At 35.7% G+C, this 25,109-nt stretch overlaps 1 long non-coding RNA gene across 1 annotated transcript; it reads right to left on the bottom strand.

Annotated features, from left to right (window-relative positions):
• Nucleotides 1-3,734: 3,734 nt before the first annotated feature.
• Nucleotides 3,735-25,109, bottom strand: LOC125153721 (uncharacterized). The gene is made up of 3 exons (XR_007147547.1): nt 24,754-25,109; nt 8,039-8,094; nt 3,735-3,998 (listed from the first exon to the last, which is right to left on the bottom strand). It is a non-coding gene; the product is annotated as an uncharacterized LOC125153721 (long non-coding RNA).

Raw genomic sequence — 25,109 nt, 5'->3', positions numbered from 1 at the left:
CATCCAATATAGATTGTTGTTAAATATCTGTAACCTTCTGCTTTACTCTGGTTTGATAACTTTTTATGCTTGATCTGCAGTTTTCAACCTGGGAATTTCTTTTATTAGTGGTTGTTTTTTTTGTTTTTTGTTTTTTGTTTTTTTTGTAGTTGGAACTATTATTTCCTAGATTCCCTGTTTTTTTTCTATTTTACTTGAACATCTTCTCAAATTACTTCCTAAGGAAAGGTGTACTAATGGAAGTGTCTGAGTGCATGAGCCTGCATATATATGAAGACATATTTTTTCTTAATTTACATGTTTGATAGTTTACATTAGCATATAATTCTAAGTGGTACATTATAAATCGTTAAAACATTCAACACCTTTTTCCACTCTGTTCTAACATTATGGTTTCTTTGTAAGGGACTTACTGTTTCACTCCACACCAACCTCCATCTCAGAATAATTTAAAATGTTCCTTTTATTCACTATGATTCTGAAATTTTGCAGTAATGTCTAGCCAAGAAGCACTTCAGTTACTAGACAGGCCTTTTAATTCTGATGACGAATGTTCTTTGACTCTAGGGAAATCCTTTTTTTTTTTTTTTTTAATTCTTGAATCCAGTTTTTTTCTTGGTTCTCTTTTGGGATGATTAATAGTAAGATATATTTTAGATTTTTAGTCTGTATTCTGTTCTCAAAATTTTTATGTTTATGATGAAGTCACAAGACTTTGTTGGCTTTGTCTTCCAACTTATTTTTGTATTAATTTTAGCAGTTTTAATTTTTAAGACTTCTTTTTTGTTGTTGTTTTGTTACTTTTCATAACATTTTGTTCTCGCTTTCTGGATGCTTATATTAAAAACTCTTTCAGAGCACAGGGACCAAAACAGGGAGAAAAAAAAACCTGTTGAGGCTATGACAGAGATTCATTTGTTTATGGATCTTGACTATTTTTTTTTAATTGTTAATCTTCCTTGAAACGTCTGGTAAGCCCTGGAAAGTTATTATCCTTATGAGTGAGAACATAGTGCATGTTATTTGAAGCAAGGTAGTCAACAGAAAGATACCCTATTAGGTTAAGGAGGCAGGAAGCTATCCATTATTCCTTTAGAACCCACCCCACTTTGTTCTTTTCATTTTGAGTATTAAGCCATTAAAAACTATTTTATGATTATTAGTATTGCAAGTAAGTTAAATCTGTGTCCTCAATCTAGTTTTTTTGATCTAGTAGTTTTATATATTTAAAAGATAATCTTCCATTTTTTACCTGAGCTGGTCATGTTAGATTTCACCCTTCACAGCTTCTGTGTATGTGCATCTCATCACTCTTTGGTTATGGATCCTTCAGCAGAAATAAATATTGAGAAGTACTATGAGATAAGGAAACCTGGGGGCTGATACAGTTTCAGCTCTTTTTAAGATTACAGTTGACCCTTGAATAATATAGATTTGAATGGTGGAAGCACACTTACATGTGGGTTTTTCAATAAATAGAGAACAGTACTGTCAACGTAACTTTGCTTTTGTATGATTTTATTAATAACGTTTTCTTTTCTCTAGCTTTATTTTAAGAATATATAATACATATAACATAGAAAATATGTGTTAACTGTTATCAGTAAGGCCTCTGGTCAACATGAGGCTATTAGTCGTTAACCTTTTGAGGGGTGAAAACATATGCATGAACTTTCAACTGCAGGGAGGCAGGTACCCCTACCTCTGTGTTTTCAAGGGTCAAGTCTACTCATTTTAGAATCTTGAATTCCTCACTTTTTTGAGGTCAGTTTCTTAATTTGACAAAGGACAGTAATAATACTTGCCTACTTCATCGGGATTTTCTGTACCAAAAATTATATGAAACTATTTGGAAAACTTTTAATATGGTGCACTAAATTAGGGATATAAAGGTAAACAAAATACAATCCCTCTGAAAGAGCATGACACATTCCACCTTAGAAGACCATCAATAATGTCAGAATAGAGAGCAATAAATGTTATTAGAAAGTAATATTATTTCAAGCAGTTATCACTTACAGAAATTTTATCGCTGGCAATCTACTTACTATAGGGAAACACATCCTTTTTTAAACTGATTTCCTTTGGGAGAATATTTCACTGTGTGTATAAGTAGATAAGTATAGCTTCAAAAAAGTAAAAGCGTTTGCTCAAAGTCAAACATCAAATAAGTGATAGAAGTAGTACGTAAAAATAATTCTGATTAAATCCTTCTTTCTTCCTCATGGAAGCTTTACAAGAGCATATTATATTTCAAAAGAAAATTTGCAAGATTTACAAAATGTGTTACAGAGTAGACAGGAAAGAATAAGCTCTAAAGAGCAAGCGCTTGTCATAAAATGAAATGAAATTTATATTTAAAAAAACGCATCAGTTGATTAGTGAGTTTCTTTAAAATAATGTCAAATATAGATGTCAGGTGAATTTCTTTCATGATGATCATCATCACTTTTCTAGCTAGGAAAGTAAAATTGGAAAATCAGGCTTGCAACCAGGATGATCTGATGATTCAGACTATAAGAAAAATAGAATAGCATTAGCTAAAAGCAGAAAGCTGCTGTCCCTTCACTTCTTAAATATGAATCCTATCGTTAGAGATTATATAGGATCATGTGCATGGATATCAAAACGGGAATAATTTATAAAGACAGGTGTATTATCATGAAGATTCACCTTCTGCATTCTCCAGGAACAGCATCCAAAAAATCATCATGAGCAAAATCTCCAGAAAATGAGAATTATAATAATCCTGGCCTGAAAATCAGAAGCATTTACCTATAGTGAAAGTCTTTGTGCTGATCTTTACCCATAGACTGGCTAGGTTTATTTTAGCAGGGAAAGTAAAAGAAATAATAGTTTCAACCTCTACAAATAATCCAGGAGAAGATGAAAATTCAGGTGTTGAGTTGAATATGATGTAACATTTTGCTAACTATCTTGGAAGTGGACCATTATAAAAACAATGATGTAAATTACTGGATCCTAGTTGCTACTGTGAGAAAACTTACTAGTTTGACAGTGGTGACTCTTTAAATAACTAGCATGTTATGGTATGATTTCAGATAGTTCTGATTACTAGAGTGCTAACACATTTCTGTACTGAAATACCCCAGGCAAAAGGAAGAGGCATCAGGTAATTAGAAATAATATTCTGCAATCCGGAGTGGCACACTCTACAAGAATTTGTAGAATTCTTTTAATGGTTTAATGTTGGTAATCAAGTAATGTGCATTGTAGGGCAAAGAGAATATGATTGGATTAAAAACAACCTGAATTTCGGGGTGCCTGGGTGGCTCAGTCGGTTAAGTGTCCAACTTCAGCTCAGGTCATGATCTCCTGGTCCGTGAGTTCAAGCCCCACCTTGGGCTCTGTGCTGACAGCTCAGAGCCTGGAGACTGCTTCCGATTCTGTGTCTCCCTCTTTCTCTGCCCCTCCCCTGCTTGTGCTCTCTCTCTGTCTCAAAAATAAATAAAAACATAAAAAAAAAACCCTGAATTTTAATGTCAACGCTGTTCTTTAATCAGGTAATTGATTGGGTCTGATCATACCTATTGCCTTATTTTACCTGGTGAGGGGATTGAAATACTTGTCCCATAAGATTCCTTTAAGCTGTAATATTCTAAGACCAACTCTATAATCTAAATGTCAGTACCATTTGATGTAGATTCTTCCAGTGATAACTCCCAATGAATCATGAATTCGGGTAGCCATAAAGTTATATATTCTCCCTCACATTTACTCTTGGCTTGGCAACATTACTGTCTTTGGCCAGTGGGAACATCAGCAAACATGTTGCAAGCAGAGGCTTAAAAGCTACTTATGCCTTATGTCTTGCCTTCTTGGAATACAAAAGAAATCCTGTCCAGGTTACTGAAGGATAAGAGACTGACATGGAATCATCTGAGGCACCTTAGCTGATAACCACGACCAACTGCCAGACCTGTGAGTGATGCCTTCTTGAACTTCGGAGCCATGTAAGCATGGTTATATGATCAAGCCTAGGCAAAACCAGCAGAGAAACCACTAAGTTAATTGAGAATATCATAGGAAATAATCAGTCATTAAGACACTAACTTTTAGCTTGCTACAGAGCAATGAATATCTGACACACCATTCAAAAAGGATTTCCCACAAATAGAATACTGGGCTATTTCTAAATTTAGATGAGACCATTTTTTTTTTTTTTTGATTACTAGAATATGAGCAGTAAGAGCGAGCGAGCAAGCTTGCTCATAACTACATTGCTAGCACTTAATACAGTGTTAGCATGCATTAGTTATATATTACTACATGACAAATTACCCCAAACCTTGTTATTTTAATACACCTTCTATGTATTATCTCACAGATGTTTTGGTGTAGGAATTCTGGGATGTCATATCAGCGTCCTCTGTTTCCGAGTCTTACAAAACTAAACTGCAGTCACTATATTGAGGAGGATTGTGGTCTTATCTCAAGGCTCAAGTGGGGAAAGATCTGGATCCAAACTTAGTACCAAGGTTGTTGGCAATGTTCAGCTCCTTGCAGGCTGTTGGCCCATTATGGCCAACCATCCTTTGCCATATGGACCTTTCCAACATGGCACCTTGCTTCATCAAAGCCAGAAAGAGAGAGAGGGTGCCAAGGAGATGGAAGACTTAGTACTGTGTGACTTAAACATGGGAGAGACACCTTATCACTTTTTCTGTATCCTAGTTGTCAATCTCTAGGTATAACCTTCACTCAAGGGCAAGGAATAACATAAGGATATAGATTCCAAGAAGGAGGGATCATTATAGGTCATCTAAGGGATCTTCCTATTAGTGGTCCATAGTAAATGCTGAATAATTTTTTGAAAAGGTGAATACATAATTGAATAAGAAACCATGTTTTGATCAACAAATATGTGTCAGGCATTGTGTTATGTGATGGTGATACTTAGGTGATAATGACACTGACCCTGCATTTCAGAGCATACAGTACAGTATGGAAGACAGAGTTATAAAATTTAGTGCAATACAATAAAAAATGCTATATATCTGTGGAATACATAAACTAAAATGGAATTTAAATAGAAAATAATTTTCTTGGATAAGGATAGAATTTTTTAAGAGTCTGCTAACAGAGTTATGGTTTTAAGGATGATGCATCCTTTTCCATCTCTAGAGTTGGAAGGAATGGAGAGAAGTACTTTTCACATACAGTAATGTTATAAGGGGTGTGTGTGTGTGTGTGGCAAAGAGTGAGGGACAGACAGATAATTGGATTAGCAGGAATTTTCCCCCTTGTTTTTCCCAAACAGTATATACTCTCCTATAAAGTTTGTTGAAGAATGACCTGTCCCATAGTCTTTAATTGACCCAGTGAAGGTTTATAAAGAAGGCAGATAGCCCAGTTGATGAGAAGATAGTATACAGATGCAAAGAGGAACCCAGGTGTAATTGATTGCACAGTTGCCCTTATCTCCAGAATTGTTCAGGTTAATTACACATTGGAGAAAATTGAGTAAGTTAGAATCTTTGAGCAAAACTGTTCTAAAACCAGTCCTTTCAGATGGAAAAGAGGAGGTCCTTTGACACCAGGGCATTTTTAAGGATGGGTTGTGGAGGAGAATTTAATGATGTGTAAACTTTCACATCTGTTGACAGTTGCTCTCCACTGATATCACAGAGAGCAAAATGAAAGTGTGACTTTTAAAATGAGCCTTCCGAAGGATTTATTAAAATTATGAAAAGAAATAAAGTGCATAAAGCTATCGAAGTGTCATCTGGGAAGGACTCTCTTACTATATTTTGTATTGGATACATGATACTGGTAAAAGTAGATTTAGAATATTCAAGAGCATGACTCAGATTCATAACCAAATTCAAATCCTGGCTCTATGAGTTTTTAGCTACAGGCCTTGGGGTAAGTCCCTTAACATCTATGGGATTAAGAACCATCATCTATAAAACTGGGATATAACTACTAACTAATTTGTGTTAGGAAGTCACTGAGAATTACTGTAAAAATGCTTTGATTTAATAGGCATTTGTGTTTCTTTCCTTTTTTGCTGTATGACCCAAGATATGGGGAAATGTATCTCAGAATTCTTCCTGTCTTGGCCTCTTCATATACTTCACAATTTACAGTGTTGTCTTTGGCAGTGTTGTCACTTGACCAGAAATCCATTATCAAGAACATCCCCCAAAACCTAGATTGACTCTAAGTCAAGGCAGCAAAGGTGATTATATCCCAAGACCTCCAACACTAGTTAAGTCCTGAGTTGCATTATTGAGATGGTGATGCAAGGAGATGACCTACCTAATCCAAGAGAGACCCACTGAGTATCCAATCATGGGTGGCCAATTTTGTAATTTTTCCAAGAACAGGTATACTAAAAGTTTGTCTAGACCATAGACCCTGAAACCAGTTTATGGGAGGTGACATTGGTTCTGGTGCCTTAGAGGAAGAGGTTATGTATTCATACTCTAAATGTCAGAATTGTGCTGCCTGACATCTTAAACAGCACATGTCTGGCTAAGAGAAAAACTCAGCATTAGCAGATAGAAAGTATCTAGGTTCAGGATATGGGGTAGGGCAAGGGTGAGTGAAGGTGGAGAAACTAGAACCACCTGAAAGTCTTTGAAGGAAACCTGATCTTATAAGTAGAACATCATTTCTGAAGGCAAAGGCAAGAGACCATGGTAATAAATTAAATCAATCAAATAGTGTTACAAAATGTATGTGCATAATGGTCATAGTTTAAAATGAATGAGATGTACCAGTGGATAGCAATGTAGGGGGAAGAAGGCATTTTCTTCCAATTTCTCATAGTGTCCAGTCTCACAGTTAACATTTTTAGGCAGAAAAGTTTAAAAAACCACAAAATTGATAATTACTAATGAAAAGTTCTTGCTAGTAAAATCTTCCTTAGAAACTGCACCCAGAGGGTACCTGGATGACTCAGTTGGTTAAACATCTCACTTTGGCTCAGATCATGATCTCACAATTTTGAGAGTTCGAGTTCTGCATCGATGAGCTCAAGCCCCACTTCCATTAAGCTTGTGCTCCCTTAGGATATACATGAATCCTGCTTCAGGTAAACATTAACCCCCCTTGGAGTGAGCCTGAGTTCTCTCTGTTTCTCTCTCTCTCTCTCTCTCTCTCTCTCTCTCTCTCTCTCTCTTTCTCCCCTCCATGGTATTCTCTCTCTCTATCTCTCTCTCTCTCTGCCCATTGCTCACTTGCACCCTGTCTCTCAAAAAACAAACAAAAACACCTGCCCAATGACCATGAGCCCATAATTCTTGGTTCTTTTTTCCTCTTCCATATACAGCTTTGTAGACCTTCTACTCTGTGCCGTTCTCCCATCACCACCACCACTAACACCCCCACGCTCATAATCTTCTGTCACCCAGGCTTTTTGCCTCACATTCCTTAACCACTACATGTATTATGGTTTCAGGATGTCTCATCATGTACCTGTCTTTGTCCAGAAAATGGACAAGAAGTCAGATATCCTGACTCTGCTCCTTCCAGACAGTTTCCTTAACTTTTCTTATTTTCACTTCCATATGAAGCAAGTATATAGTTATTGCATACCTTGCATCTGAAAATTGTTGCAAGGGATGATAGAGAAGGGTGTGTATGAGGAAACTGTAAAATGTCTAGGATAGAGCAACAATGAAATGATGGTCAATTATTACTGTTAAGGCTGATGTTATTAGTACTGTAGCATTATTATCATAACTATGACTATCCCTGCTTTCCTTTCTAGAGTCCAAGCTTCTTGAGGACAGAGCTTTGGTTTTCCTCATACATGTCTTACTCATTACCTAATGTGGGACCTAAATGTATAAGGTGACCAAACATTTTCAAGTCAAACCAGATTTCATGGATTCTGAGACTGAAGCAACTAATTGAACATTAGCTCTCTGGGTTGTTATGTGGAGCCAAAGTTTGAATATTCTTGACTGGGAGTCCACCTTATATTCAGATTTGCTGAGCATCTTCATAGGATTCTCTTGCTTTTGAAGGCAAGCCCGGGCTAGAGGATACAGAAAGAGTCATACTTTACCTATTAGGCAGTGGAGGACAGTGTTACAGTTCATCATCACACACAGGTCCCCTGGGCTGTCGAGGTAGAGATAGAAACCACACATAAGCAACTCTCCAAACCAATAATTCAGTGGTCCTTTTTATTGATAATTATCTCTTACGTATCTGAATAAGCTTAGGCTTCTGAAGGTGTAAAAAATGCCCTGGAGGTATAGCTAGCAAAAATTAACACTCCACTGCACATCCTAATTAGAATTTAATTAGGGAATTAAAAAAAATGCCGAGCACATGTTTTTAGGAAGTGCATAATCACTGACTTATTGCTTGTAGGTTTTTTACATATTTTTCATTGTAAATATCCAATTATAATTGTCATTTAGGTCAGACTTTAAGAATTCAAAGTCTTATTCAAAATAATGAGAATTTGTTTCTTTAAGCATAATGTCCTCTAGTATAATTTTTATATCTTTTAATTTACTATGTATTCTACCCAATTCCTTCTCCTAACATAGAGTCTGGGTGGTATTCTCCTCATGATGTGATGTATTACTCTTCAACAAAGCCCCGCATCTTGTATTTACAACTAGTGCATAAGAGAAAAAAAAAAAGTGACAGCCGCATCTGTGTTCTTGTTCCTGAGAGATTTGTAACAAACCATGACTGTAAAACTGCAGTCTCTTTTTCATAGTGAATGTTGTGTGTATGCCTCCAACTCTGACCAAACTTCTGGAGTGATTTATAGCACATCTGTTTTGACCTGCCCCTGATAATATTCAAATTAAAGTCACAGTTGGAAAAGAAAGTGGCCTGTGCCATATGAGTTACACTAAAGGTATAGAAACCATTCCAAGCTTGATTCGTGACCACTGCCATCAGCTTTTAAAAGCCACAGCTGATGGAGAATAATGTCTGATGTTGATTTCTTAATCACACCACCATTATGGAAATAATACGTTGCTACAGTGATAATCATTACCCCTTTCTGATGGTATTTCAGTGCCTTTTACAGCCACTTCTAATGACCATTGAACTGTTTGGTCTAATGAGTGAGAAGACTCCAACATCTTTATTCAAAAGTCACTAATGATAATTGCCACCTATCACCCCATTCTCCAGAGCCCAGAACGTATGTCCACTGAATCCCATTATCATCCCTGCAGGTCCCCATCCCCAATCTTACTCGACTCAAGTAATTAGACCTAATTTATATCTGTTCCAGTGAAGGCTGTAGTCATTTTTCTCAAATTGATGTTTTCTGTTGTGTCTGCATATCACCCAATGCTAGAAAAAATTTTAAAGTTTTTATTGAAAAATCATACATATGATTAGTGACAGCTTTAATGTCAGCAAATCAATGAAAAATTCATAACTATTTTCATTTTTATAGTATGGAGTGATGGTTAAGAGCAAGGCCTTTTGTAGCAACGTGGATGGAACTGGAGAGTGTTAAGCTAAGTGAAAGAAGTCATACAGAGAAAGACAGATACCATATGTTTTCACTTGTATGTGGATCCTGAGAAACTTAACAAAAGATCATGGGGGAGGGGAAGGAAAAAAAGAAAGAGAGAGAGGGAGAGAGCCAAACCATAAGAGACTCTTAAAAACTCAGAATAAACTGAGGGTTGATGGGAGGTGGAAGGGCACCTGTTGGGATGAGCACTGGATGTTGTATGGAAACCAATTTGACAATAAATTTCATATTTAAAAAAAAGCATCAGAAGTGTAGTAGAATTGTCTTTAAAATTTGGTTCCATCTCTTAGTAGCTATTGCAATCCCAGGCAGTTCAACTCTGAAACTCATTGTTGTGTCTCTAAAATGGGAATAAGAATAGAGCTTACTTGGGGCACCTGGGTGGCTCAGTTGCTTAAGGGACCGACTCTTGAACTCTTGATTTCAGCCTCAGGTCATGATCTTGGGGTTGTGAGATAAAGCCCTGTGTTTGGTTCCACACTAAATGTGGAGTCTGCTTAGAATTCTCTCTCTCACCTACCCACTTTCTCTCTTCTCTCTCTCTCTCTCTCTCTCTCTCTCTCTCTCTCTCTCTCTCTCAAAATAATAAAGAATAGAGCTTTCTTGATATAATGGTTATTAGTATTAAACTGAAATGTTATGTTATTATATTATCATCAGTTATTACCATTATTCTCCTTTATGTAGATGAGAATTATCTACATAATTCATTTATCTTCATAAATTCCAGTTATCAGAATAAGCACATGATTGGGATTCCCTCAATGTGAAACCGTAATCCAGATGTGGATGCAGAGTGGATTGTGTGCATCATTGCTATGGGTCTACCTGTGTGGAGCAACTGACCCTTAATCCTCTCTTCTTGACTTACATGACATGGGTAGAAGAGGTGGCAAACGGTTGAAAAACACAAATGTAGTGGCAAAGGAGGGAAGCAGCTGGTGCTTATTCTTTCTTAGTTTTACAAAATTGATATGAAGGAGATAGGAACATTTGTACTGCATAGCTAAATAACCTTACAGAAGTGAATGAAGTCTAACTGCAAAGAACTAGTAAGTGGTAGAATGGTGGAGCTCATTCTAAGTCTTGGTTAAAGCTCCATAAGCTATGTGACCTTTTGAAGAATTCATGAAGTACAATCTGGTTAAAGTATATATTGAGAGATGAACCAAAGAATGTATAGAGGAAAGCAACAATAATATATGCTGCATAAAATTCGCAGGTGTTAGAGGACATCAGAAACGAGAATGTTTCTTTGTGTATTCTGAAACCTAAAAACAGTGTTGTGAAAATGGCATATGAAAGTAGGAAATTCATCTTGTGACTGTATTTTGTATTGATCAGATTGAAATTTAATACATGTGCCCATTTTCACATGTACACACAATAAGAAAAGGTGAATGTTCTTGGAAAATGGAATATGAGGACATAATGACATAAGAGCTATGTCATGTTAGAGATTAAACAGTTTCCCTTCTAGATGTTTTTTCCACGATAATTTTCATGACAGAAGGTTATTGCAAAGGGACATAGATATATCCCCAGTAGTCTGAAGTTAGAAACAAAGACATGTTTTCATATCACATTCACATTTCAGATGATTAATTGTAAACTGTAGTTCTCCCTTCAGGAAAATATTAAGACATGGCTAGGAAACAGTGATACGGCTTACATCTGTAACAGTAATTCACCAGTAATATGTTAATTATCATTTTATAGGTATAAAAGATTGTGACATTGTGGCAATATTTTGCCTCCTCCCATCAAGAGATGGAGCTTACGTCCCTACCACATAAACTTGGCTGGCTTTGTGATGTTCTAATCATGTGAGAATTCTCACGTAAAGCCTCCAGAAACCTTGCAGCTTCTATTCTGGCTGCTTTTGAACTACTTTAACTGCCATGCAAACAAGCCAAGGCAAGCCTGGTAGGGGATGAGAGACCACATGGAGAGAGGTCCCATCCTTATGGCAGCCATCCTTACCTAGGCATATCGTGGCCCATCCACCCCCAGGTACCCCACCAAGTGACCACAAATCTAAAAGCCTAGCTGGTATCAGCTAAGCCAGGACCAAACCTGAAAAACTGTCTATATGATCTCAACCTAATCTGCTGATTTACAGAATCATGAGCTACATAAATAGGTGTTGATTTAACTCACTAAGTTGTGGGGTGGTTTGTTATGCAGCAAATGCTGACTGATAAAAATTAGTCGTAACTATCGCAATGTGCTAGTTTTGTGAAATGCTTCCTTAGTATTTTGAGCTACTTGAGGAATTTTTCACAACTTTGCTACAGATTGCATTCACATGATTCAAAATTCAAAAGTTACAAAAGGATACAGAATAAAATTCTCCTTCTAGTGTGTATCCCCTAAATATGCCTTTTTATTTTACCCAGAGGGAAATTATGTTATCAGCCTCTAATGTATACTTCCAAAGATATTTTAACCTTATAAAACATGTGTTTGTTATATGATACACATATTCTGTACCCATCTTCTCTGAGATGTCTTCTAGGCTAACTACTTCAAGTAATGACTTGTTAATTACCTTTTACTAAAATTTAGACTTGTTTTTAGAGCAGATTTAGGCTCACAGAAAAATGGAAAGGAATAGAAATTTCCCATTTGCTCCTGCTCCCATGCAGTTTTAACCTTCCATATTATCAGTATCCACCCCCGCCCCCCCACACGAGATTGGTATATTTGTTACAACTGATGAATTTACGTTGACCCATTGTAATCAGACAAAGGGCATAGTTGATACTATGTTTTACTCTTGGTGCTGTATATTCTACGAGTTTGGACAAATGTGTGTAATGATATGTTTCCTTACTATGGTATTATATAGAGTATTTCCACTGCTCTAAAAACCTCTGTGCTCTGCCTATTCATCCCTTTTCCCACCTCCATTCCCTAAAGTCTGGCAACCACTCATCTTTTCACCATCTTTATAGTTTTTCCTTTTCCTCAACATCACATAGTTGGAATCATACAGTATGTAGCCTTTTCAGGCTGATTTCTTTTACTTAGTACCATACATTTAAAGTTCCTTTATGTCTTTCATGGCTAAATAATTCATTTCTTTTTAGTGTTGAATAATACTCCATTGCCTGGATGTACCACAGTTTATCCATTCACCTGTAGAAGGACATCTTGGTTGCTTCCAAATTTTGGCTGTTCCAAATAAAAATGTTACAAATATGCTTGCACAGGCTTTTGTGTGCACGTAAGGTTTTAACACCTTTTGGTAAGTACCCAGGAGCACAATTTCTATGTCATATGGTAAAAGTATGTTTATTTTGTGTAAAGAAAGAAAAGAAAAGGAAAAGAAAAGAAACCTCTGCCAGCTTGTCTTTGAAAGTGGCTGTACCATTTTGCATCCCCATCAACAGTGTATGAGAGTTTCTCATGCTTGGTCCACATCCTCACCAGCATTTGGTGTTGTCAGTACTGTGGATTTTGACCATTCTGATGGGTGGATTTTACCTTATTACTGTTTTAATTTGCATTTCACCAGTGACATATGATGCGAAGTATCTTTTTATATGCTTACTTTCCAGTTGTATCTTTTCTTTGATGAGGTGTCTGTTAACATCTTTGACCTGTTTTTTCAACCAGGTTGTGGTTTTCTTACTGTTTTAACAGTTATTTGTATATTTTAAATAATAGTCCTTTTTCCAGATACTTCTTTGAGGATATGGCTTGTCTTCTCATCTCTTGACATTGTCTTTCACAGAGCAGAAGTTGTTAATTTTAATGAAGCTTAGCTTATTATTTCTTTCATGGGTCATGCTTTGTTGCTATATCTAAAAATTCACCACCCTTCCTAAGGTTTTCTAGGTTTCCTCCTATTTTATGTCCTAGGAGTTTTATAGCTTTGTGTTTTCCATTTAGGTTTGTGATCCTTTTGAGTTAATTTTTGTGAAGGATGTAAGGTCTTTGTCCAGGTTCATTTTTTGTATGTGGCTGTCCACCTGATCCATTGCTATTTGTTGAAGAGGCTATCTTTGCTCCATTGTATTGCCTTTGCTCCTTTGTTAAAGATCAGTTGACTATGTTTATGTAGGTCTATTTTTGTGTTCTTTATTCTCTTTCATTGATCTCTTTGTCTATGCTTTCACCAATACCACAGTATTTTGATAAATGTAGCATTATTGGATATATGAAAGTTGGAGAGTGTCAGTGTTTTAACTTTATCATTTTTACTTAAATACTGTGTTGTCTATTCTGGGTCTTTGTCCTCTTCATATATGCTTCAAAATTGTTGTGTCACTATCTATAGATAACTTTGTGGAACTTTTATTGAGGTTGCGTGTAACCTATAGATCAAGTTGTGAAGAACTGACATCTTGATAATATTGAGTCTTCCTATCTATGAACATGGAATATCTCTCTATTTTTTACGGTGTTCTTTGATTTTGTTCTTCAGAGTTTTGTGGTTTTTCTTACATCCATTTTGAACATATTTTGCTATATTTATATCTAAATATTTCACAAACTGGGTGCCAACACAAGGGAGATTTAAAAATTTACAAATTTCGCTTGTTCATTACTGGTATATAGGCAAGTGATGAACTTTTATAAATTAACCTTGTATCCTGAAACCTTGTTTTAATTGCTTATTCAAAAATTTCTGTGTATGTGTATATTTGTATGCATGGGTGTCGCTAGCTTTCAGATTTTCTGTTTAGATGGTAATATTTAAAAGAAAGACAACTTTAGTTTTTCTTTTCCTCAGTAAGAATACCTTTTATTTTCTTGCCTGTTATATTAGCTAGAATTTCCAGTGTAATGTTGAAAAGGAGTGATTAGCAGTAATATCCTTGCCTTGTACCTCACCTTACAGGGAAAGCTTTAAGTATTACACTGTTAAGTATGATGTTAGCTGTAGGCTGTGTGTGTGTATTCTTTATAAAGCTGAAAAAGTTCCCCTCTATACCTAAGTTACTGGGAGTTGTTATCATGAAAGAATACTGGATTTATTTCAAATGCTTTTGCTGCATCTACTGATGTAATCATGTCATTTTTCTTTTTTTCCTGGTTGCTGGGATGTATAACATTAATTGTTTTTCAAATGATGGATCAGCTTTGCATATCTGAAATACCACTTGGTCACAGCATATATTTCTTTATATACATTGTTGGATTAAATTTACTAATATTTTATTGAGGATTTTTACTTTTACCATGAGGGACATTGGTATGTAGTTTTCTCAAGAATTCTTTGCCTGGTATTGGTATTAGGGTATTCCTGAATTCATTGAATGAGTTAAGATGTATACATCTGCTTCTACCCTCTGAAAGAGATTATAGAGATTTAATATTATTTCTTCCATGAGTGTTAGGTATAATTCACCAGTATATACATATGAGTCTCCTGCTTTCTGTTTTGGAGGTTTATTAATTATTGATTCAACTTATTTAATAGATACATAACTATTCTGATTGTCTCTCTCTCTGTCTCTTTTTTTTTTTTTGAAGTTTATTTATTTTCAGAGAAAGAGAGAGAAGGAGCATGAGCAAGCTGGGGGAGGCAGAGAGAGAGGGGGAAAGAGAGAATCCCAAGCAGGCTCTGGGCTGTCAGTGCAGAGCCCATTGCGGGGCTCCATCTCATGAACTGTGAGATCATCACCTGAGCTGAAATCAAGAGTCAGATGCTTAACTGACTGGGCCACCTAGGGTCCCCTGATTGTCTATTTCTTGTGTGACTTTTCACAAATTGTGTCTTTGAATAAATTGGTTCATTTAATCTAGGTTATCAAATCGTGAGCATAAAATTAATTATATTATTCCTTTATTATCCTTTTAATGTCCATAGGTATGGTAATGATGCCACTTCTTTTCGTTTCTGATATTAGTAATTTATGCCTTCTGTTTTTCTTAGTTAACCTGGCTACATTTAGGACTGTGTTAAACAAGGTTTATCTTTTTCGTTAATTTACAACCTGACTCCCAAAGAACTCCTGATCCTCCTTAGTGGCTTTCATTTTTTATAGCAATGCCACTTTCTAATTTATTATATATAATATTTATCACAGTTAATATTTACCTACATCCTCAAAACTTCCATGAGGAAAAGGGTAATTTTGTGTCTTTTTTGTATATACTTAGACCACCTGGTATATTTCCTGCACATAGTCTGTGCTCAATCAGTACTTGTTAAATCAATGACCACATCCTAAAGGTGAAAAAATGTCTTAGGAGAAACTTCACTTAAAAAAATCAAAGCTATTGTTTAATATCATATTCAGAGTAAGTATGTATAGCTTTGATTCATTTATTCAAGTAATATTTACTAAATTTAAGGTAATGTTTCTTGGTGCTATGAGGAATAAAATTAAATAGACATGATCTTTTCTCTCAAATTGATAGATTGAAACTGATGGGAGTGATAGGTATATCATAAAATATCTTCCGGGGCGCCTGGGTGGCGCAGTCGGTTAAGCGTCCGACTTCAGCTCAGGTCATGATCTCGCGGTCCGTGAGTTCGAGCCCCGCGTCGGGCTCTGGGCTGATGGCTCAGAGCCTGGAGCCTGTTTCCGATTCTGTGTCTCCCTCTCTCTCTGCCCCTCGCCCGTTCATGCTCTGTCTCTCTCTGTCCCAAAAATAAATAAACGTTGAAAAAAAATTAAAAAAAATATATCTTCCACATACTAGGATATTAATTGATTTTTGATACAAAGCTGCTAAAAAGCATTTATACTAATAATTCATTGAATGAGAAAAAGGTAAGTAACATAATTGTAAGTATCATAATTGCTTCTTATTCAATAGAAATATAATTGCTTTTTATAGGAATAGTGGGGGCTTTTTATAGAGGAGAGGGTAGCATGCAGTTTGTACTTTGAAGCATATATAGAACTTAGTTAAGTTACAAGGAAGGGAAGTTGGCTGTTGAGGAAAGAAATTGTGGTACTAAAGATGAAGGCATGTGCAGAGAGGAGGCTGCTAAAGGCGGGTCGTAGAAGACCCTAAAAACTAATTTAACACATGGATCTGATGAACATTGTCCCACGTGTACTTTTTGTAAGACACAGTGCTCAGCATGACACCTTGAATATGGCTAATTAACAACCTTTCATCATGTTAATGAAAATGATCTTAATTGCTTTAGGGACATATGGTCACTTCACTATGGGATGTCTTTTTGTTTTTAAGGTCTTCCTTTATTAGAAAAATGTGAAATAGAGGGATATGTGTGTATTATTATACTAATTTTTTAAACTGAGTATTAATAATATAAGTGAAATCGTTTGATTTCAGAAAATGAGATTAGTAAAGTCATGGTTAAGCTGACCAGTTGAACAGCATTTGTTATATATAAATGGTCTTTGAGATAGTATTCTCTGAAAAGAGTTGCTTTTGCCCATTTCCTATTATAGTGGAGATTCTACTTTTGCTGTTGGTCCTTTGGGTAACCACATTCACTGTTTTCAGAACTGCTTCTAAAGGACAAAAGTTGTTTCTCTCCTATATTCAGGGAATGTGCTGACCAAGCTGATGAACAAGTACAACGCCTTTTGTATTTAGAGTCCTAAGCTATAGCACTAGCATCCAGGTATATGGCAGTACTTGCAAATGAAAGAAAGCAAATGCAATGAGGTCACAGAAGAGGAAGAAAACCTCATTTCCAAAGTATCTTGTTTCAAACTTGGAATGGTTCTTCCCTTAAGGTAACAGTTTTTCAAGGTGAATTCTTCTAACACTATTCATTAGATAGAACTAGAAGGATCATTGGAAATGAACTGGTGTAGCATTTGTCATGCGGAATGGAAGGAAAGAATTGTTCAAAAAGATGACCTGGCTTAGCCCAGTTCAGAGCATATGTTGCTGGTAGAGCTGGAAGGAGTAATAGCAACATTATCCTTGAGGGTGAATGGGCAATGAGAAGAGGGTGCTTCCATTCTCAAGTTGACTTTAAGAAATGCAGAAGAAAATTGAGGAATGCTAAGGTAAAGGTTTCAAGATTAAAGTCATGAATAGGGTTTTGGTGCAAAGTATTTTAAGGACAAGATAAATAAAAGTGTTTTAAAGTTTCATAAAAATATGTTTACATGCATCCAAATTTACCCGTTGTAAGTATATAGTTTGATGTGTTCTCAACAGTGAATATAGTCAGGCAACCACCAAAAATATTAAGATTTAGAACACTCAGGTTGATCTTTGGTTTAAGATAATATATTTTCTTCTGTGCTTCAGTTTTGCCTCTGTAGAACTGCGATATGATAGAATCAAACAGTATGTAGTCTTTTACGTTTGGTGTCTTTTGCTTAACGTATTTTGAGATTTATCCACATTACATATACTAGAAGTTGATACATTTTTATTAATGAGTAATAGTCTTTTCTATGGACATACCACATTTTATTTATTCATTCACCAGTTGATAGCTCTTTGCTTGTTTACATATTTTTGGTAATTAAGTATAATGCTGCCATTAAAATTTGAATACCTGTCTCTCTGTGGAGATGTTTTCATTTCTCTGTAGCATATCCTTAGGCTGGACACTTTTAATCTATGTTTACTTTTCAAATGGGATTATTTATTAAGTTGTGACTGTTATTTATATATTCTACATTTATGTCCTGTGTCAGATACATTTTTTTCTCAGTGTGGATTACCTTTATGTTTCTTTTTTTTTTTTAAAGTTTATTTATTTATTTTGAGAGAGAACAGGTATGTGTGCATGAGGTAGGAAGGAGCAGAGAGAGGAAGAGAGAGAGAATCATAAGCAGGCCCTGCATCGTCAGCACAGAGTCTGATGTGGGGCTCAAGTTCATGACCTGAGCTGAAAGCAAGAGTCATATGCTTAGCCAACTGAGACACCCAGGTGCCCCTGTTTCTTTTCTAATTGTGTGTGCATCAGCAAAACTTTAAATTTTTGATGAAGTTTGAATTTCTCTCTTGAGATTTTTCCTTTTTATAATTCAAGAAATACTAGATTAGCCCATATCACAATTATTTTTTTATATTTTCTTCTAGAAATTCTATGGGTTTTGAATTTTGAATTAATTTTTGCACAAGGCTTTATAAAAGGGTTGAGATTTACTCCATATATACATTCAGTTACGTCACCATTAATTGAAAAGACTATTTTCTGTCTCTTGATTATTTTCATATTTTTGTATAAGATTGTTTTTGGACTCATAGTTATATTTCACTGATTTATCTTCTGTCATTGTGCTAATACCAAAATATTTTAATCACTGTAACTTTATAGTAAGTCTTCACATCAGGATTAATAGTCCTCCAACATTGTTATTCTTTTATTTATTTATATTAATTTTTTTAATATTTATTTATTTTTGAGAGAGAGACAGAGCACAAGCAGGGGAGGAGTATAGAGAGAGGGAGACACAGAATCCGAAACAGGCTCCAGGCTCTGAGCTGTCAGCACAGAGCCCGACATGGGGCTCCAACTCAAAAACCATGAGATCATGACCTGAGCTGAACCTGGATGTTCAAGCGACTGAGCCACCCAGGAGTCCCTGTTATTTTTTTTATTTAAATTATTTCGACTATTCTAGGTCTTTTGAAGTTCCATATAGATTTTTAGAATCAGATTCTCAAGTTGACTTTAAAATCATGCTGGTATTGACTGACTATGCACTGAAAGAGAGTTGTCCTTTTTAACTTTACTAAGTCTTTAATTCTATGAACATGGTATATCATTCCATTAGTTTAGGTCTTAACTTCTCTCATTCCTGCATTTGTAGCTGCTAGTATACAAGTTAGACATACTTTTATTAAACTTATTACTAAATATTTTACTTACTGATTTGTGATTATACTTTTATTTATTGTAATTTTGTGCTTTTATTGATTGTGATTTTTAAAGGTTTATTTACTAGAGAGAGTGCACAAACACAGGTGTATGTATGCCCCTTCCCCTCAGGGAGAGAGGGAGGAGCAGAAAGAGAGAATCCGAAGCAGGCTCCCCAGTATCTGAGTGGATCCTGATGCAGGGTCAATCTTAGGAACCAGGAGATCATGACCTAAGGCAAAATCAAGTATCAGGCACTTAACCAACTGACCCACCCAGCTACCTCTGTGATTGTGTTCTTTTTAACCTAATTTTAACTTTCATTTTTGAGTTGCTTGCTAATTGATTTTGAATATTGATATGTACCCTGTGGATATGTGTATATAAAAATGTAACATGTGTTTTGTGCACACACTTTTTCTTAAGATGATTCATCACCCCAATTTGTGATCACTGATAAAAGCCTTAGGCAGAGCATTGACTGAATACAAGCTTTGTATTATGTATGATAAAACTATTCTAAAATGAAGTACTATTAAAACAATAAGCACATTATTGAAAAAAGGCATATATACATTTTCCTATGTTCTTGTTGAATACATAAAACACCAGTAATTTATCTTTTTTTTTTTTTTTGATGAGAGCACTTAGTCTACTCCCTTAGCAAATTTCATTTATGCAATATGTTATTATCAACTATAGCCACCATGTTGTCATTAGATAATCAAACTTTATTCATCTGTTTTTAATAACAAAGTATTTTTCAAGGAATATCACAAAGTTAACATGCAGTTTTAAATCTGGAATATATTCATAAGGCAGATAAAAGATGAAAGAAGATAAAGGTATAAGACCTAGTCGGATGATTATTGAATTTCCAAAAATTATCTTTCAGTGAAAAAGGGAATATAAAGTCAATAACACAATGCCCCTGTTGTAAAACTGGAAAAGGTAAAATTGAAAAACTTGATGTCTGCATTAAGTATATGATATAAACCTCTGAAGTTTTATATATGTGAGGAAAAATCTGGTTGATAAACCCTATTATTAAATGCTCCATGGGGAGCAAGGCAGAAGCATGACTAGGAGGAAATAATAAAAAAGGAACTTAAAGTAATAAAATTATTTCTGTAATATAAGCATACTTTTCTATATAAATTAAAATAAACACTTGTAATGATGGTCATTATTTATATATTTACTTTTTCCTGGGAGCATGCTTCCAAATTCCACTCAGTCTTTACTCAAGTTCTAGAGTATATTGTTATTAATCTAGTTAACAAATGAGGACGTGGTTGTTTGAACATTTTTTTCACTTGTCACAGTTCACACACCTGGAAAAGGGTGGAGCTGAATTACACCTAACCAGGCTAACTGTTGTATGTTGCTTTTCTCAACACTGTACCTATATTTCTTTTTTCAGTTTCCTTGGGCTAAATTGGCAGACAAATTTGTAGAATATGTAGTGTATACAGAGAGATGATTTGATACATAAACATTATGAAAGGTTTCCCCGTGATTTAACTAACACAAGCCTAGACTCAATTATTTGTGTGTGTGTGTGTGTGTGTGTGTGTGTGTGTGTGTGTGTGTGTGAGAGAGAGAGAGAGAGAGAGAGAGAGAGAATGAACACTGAAGTTCTACACTTGTAGCACACATGAGTTACACAATAAAATGTTACTGGGGCGCCTGTGTGGCTCAGTTGGTTAAGCGTCAGACTTCAGCTCAGGTCTTGATCTCATGGTTGGTGAGTTCGAGCTCCATGTCGGACTCTGTTCTGACAGCTCAGAGGCTGGAACCTGCTTCGGATTCTGTGTCTTGCTCTGTCTCTGCCCTTCCCCCAGCTCATACTCTATGTATCTCTCAAAAATAAACATTTAAAAAAATTTGCAATAAAATGTTATCAACTTGTCACCATGTCATATATTAAATCCTCAGAAACTATTCATCTAACAATTAAATGTTTTTACCCTTTACCAATCTCTCCCTATTTCCACCATATCCTATGCTCTGGAAAACAAAGTTTTACTTTGTTCATATGAGTACAACTATTTAAATTTATATTGCAAATGTGATATCACACAGTATTTCTTTCTCTCTTTGTCCTGTTTAACTTAGCATAATGACATCCAGATTCATCTATGTTGCTGCAAGTGGCAGAATTTCCTTATTTTTAAGACTGAATAATAATTCCTGTGTATGTGTAACCCATTCTTGGTCCATTCTTTGCCTATTTTACTAGTGCTTCAGTGAACTGGGAGTAGAGATATGGTTTTGTTTCCCATGGATAATGGTTTTATTTCCCATGGGTATATACCCAGAGCACGATTCCTGGATCATATGGTAGTTCTATTTTTAATGTCTTGAGGAACCTATATACTGTTTTCCATAGCAGCTGTGTGAGTTCACAATCCTCCCAGCACTATATAGGATATCCTTTTCTCTACAATCTCCTAGCATTTGCTTTTTCTTTTCTTTTTTTTTTTTTGGTAATAGCCATCCTAACAGGTGTGAAGTGCTACCTCAGTGTGGTTTTGATTTACATTTCCATGATGATTAGTAATGTGTTGAGAATTTTCATGTTCCTGTTGGCCATTTGTATGTCTTCTTTGGAAAAAAGTCTATTCAAGTCCTTTACCTATTTTTATTTATTTATTTATTTATTTTTAAATTTTTTTTTTAACGTTTATTTTTTATTTTTGAGACAGAGAGAAACAGAGCATGAACGGGGGAGGGGCAGAGAGAGAGCGAGACACAGAATCGGAAGCAGGCTTCAGGCTCTGAGCCATCAGCCCAGAGCCGGACGCAGGGCTCGAACTTACGGACCGCGAGATCGTGACCTGAGCCGAAGTCGGACGCTCAACCGACTGAGCCACCCAGGCGCCCCCGTCCTTTACCTATTTTTAAATAGTTTTTTTTTTTTTTTTTGTTTCTGGTTGTATGAGTTTTTTGTATGTTGATATGCTAAAATTCATATTTTAGAAAGAAGTCTTTGTTGAGCAAGTAGATGGTGGATTATAGGTTAAAAATAAGAGCTAGTATGGTGAGTTAATACATTCCCAGAAGAAGTAGAGAAATGGAAAATACCCCTTAAGAAATGACACTAATAAAGGAATTAAAATAGGATTCTAAGATACTAATATGTAACAGTTGATTTGAAAGTAGAGGGGGGAGACATTGAGGATGATTTTTAGGATTCTAATTTGAATGATTATATTGTAATATCAAAACGTGATATAGAGAAAATAGAAGTGGAGGAACAAATTCAAAAACTGTGTTTTGGAGGAGTGGGCAGAGGGTGTTTAATGAGTTCACTATTGGTCTTGTCAGATTTCAACTGCCCCTAGGTGTGTGTGATGATAGGCACTGCATAGTTGGAAGTGCCGAAACAATGCATAGATTGAGGTGTCAATTTCCGGGTCATCAGCATAGAGGAAGCCATGGAAAGTACAAACAGGAATGTACACTGAACAAATACCAAGATGAAAAACCTAGAAGACCTTGCCAAAGTTAGCCCTGGGGGAAAATTCAGTGAAGATGTAGAAGACCAAATCTAAACATTAGGAGGAAGACAGAGAGGAACTTTTACTACAAAAGCAAATGAAGGGTTTTGAGAAGAGAAGTCAAGTTAGTCAATATGGTGGACTAAGCTGACTTCACATATCTCTTTTCTTGTGACAAGTCCACAGGTATGCTAGATAAAATGCATTTTAAAAATATTCAGTCAATTTTAGAGGGGCACCTGGGTGGCTCAGTTGGTTAAGCATCTAACTTAGGCTCAGGTCATGATCTCTCAGTTTGTGGGTTTGAGCCTCACGTTGGGGTCTGTGCTGAATGCTCAGAGCCTGGAGCCTGCTTCATATTCTCTCTCACTCTCTCTCTGCCCCTACCTGACTTGCACTCTGTCTCTATCTCAGAAATGAATAAACATTAAAAATTTTTTTAAATATATTCATTCAATCTTAAAAACAAGAAGTCTCCGGGAACTAGAACTTAGAAGAAACTAAAACTTAAGATACAAAACGTTTGGAATAAACAAAAAAAGATTACTGTCTCCAAAAGAAAATCGCATTGTTTAAACACACTCTTCTGAGGTATCTGACCCAAATCTTTCATTGCCTTTGAGCTATTTTACAGTTCTATAAATTGAAAACAGATAACGATGCAAAATAATTCTTGTCTATAGACATGCAAGTTTATTCTTTCAGGGGAGGTTTAAATTGACTCCCCCTACCTGGTAGAACAAAACTAATTTTGCATCCCTATGTTAATTCATACCAAAGTTTCTTTATTCTACATAAGTGATTTCTTCTTTAATTTGTCCTTAGAACCTGCTGTAACTTATGTCACGTTTACTCTTTAAACAATGGGTTAAATACAGCATTTAACACGAGTTTATTTTATATCCATGTGAGTCATAATTTTACCTTTCTTTTAAAAAACAATTATCCTTTTAGAAAGGTGAGATTTTTTTCAGGGTCTCTTTGTGTGGATAGCAAAGACTTCTGTAATTACTGCTCCTGTCATAAATGGATCTGAGATCTTGTCTCTCATCCTTAAAGAGAAATCAGTGCCCCAGACCTTGAGGAGTATGTGATTCTGTAACATGTTGACTATTCACACTGGTCATGCTTGTGGCAAAGAAACTAGAGGAAAGCTAGTGCCATAGATGGAAAAAGAGACTGAGGTTTAGGAAAAAGAATCTCAGTGTACTCTAACAAGGTGGTGTTGGGCATCTCAAGGTGAGAATAAACATAAAATCTAATTTCAGAATGTGAAAACATTTGCAGTGACAAATGCAAGACCATTCTGCAGGAGTGCATCCATGACCCGGATGAATGGATTCCCAAAAAAATAATTCCTCTGAAAGCTTACAGCCAAAAATTACTAGATACTGTAACAATCAGCAAAATTCACACCCCAAAATTAATGATGATGCAACAACCTCCAAGAGATTGTAATTCTTTGAATATCTGAAAATTTTTTTTCTAGGGAGGAGAATTTGTGAGGCAAAAGACATTTCTGTAAGGACAAAATGGATTTTTAAATGCAGAAATGTTTTTAGACATAAAAAGTGGAAAAAATCAATAGCAATATTGAACACTAGATTAAAGAGAGAATTAATGAATTGTCTGCTAGACAAAAATCACTCAAAAGAAAGAAGAGATAAATAATGTGAAATCATGGAAGAGAAATTAAGAAGTGTAAAAGAATGAAATGATCAAATGGGAGCAGAATTTGCATGCCCCCCCCCAAAAAATGTGCCTTTTTGATTTAAGAATTTTTTAAAGCTAGTTATTTTTAAGAAATAGCAGACCCAGGAGAAGCTCTGAAAACTGAGTAGAAATTACCCTTTTGTAAAGTACATTTGTAATTTTAAGGTAAATTTTCATTTGTAAAGTTGTCTCCCTCTATATGCAGGGAAGAGGAGGATGACTTAATCACAGAGACCTATCAGTGGAGAAGGCTACAACTTAAATCTGCATAACAACCTTACCTTGTTTGCTCAGACTCTCCTGGTAACCTCCCTTAACTGGCTTCCAGCCTTCTCTCAACATCTTTTGTCTTTAGCTGGAGGTGCTGTTTTAGGTGACAGCTGGAGCCATTTCAGGGAGTTACTCAGATTTCCTGGGTATCTCCCATGTGTGCAGGAGGTACACATGTAATTAAACTTTGGTTTGCTTTTCTCCTCTAGTCTTTTATTACAGGGATGTCTCAACCAAGAACCTAAAAGGATAAAGGAAAAGTTACATTTTTCTCCCCTAGATAATCTTAAATTTTCTTGTAGGTCTTCATATATAGGGAAAGGGTGATATAGGAGGGGCAATAACAGCAGAAATAAGTTTACATCAT

Source organism: Prionailurus viverrinus, chromosome E2 (assembly GCF_022837055.1).
Source record: "Prionailurus viverrinus isolate Anna chromosome E2, UM_Priviv_1.0, whole genome shotgun sequence".
Classification (NCBI taxonomy): Eukaryota; Metazoa; Chordata; class Mammalia; order Carnivora; family Felidae; genus Prionailurus; species Prionailurus viverrinus.
This window is presented reverse-complemented; position numbering and strand designations above follow the sequence as displayed.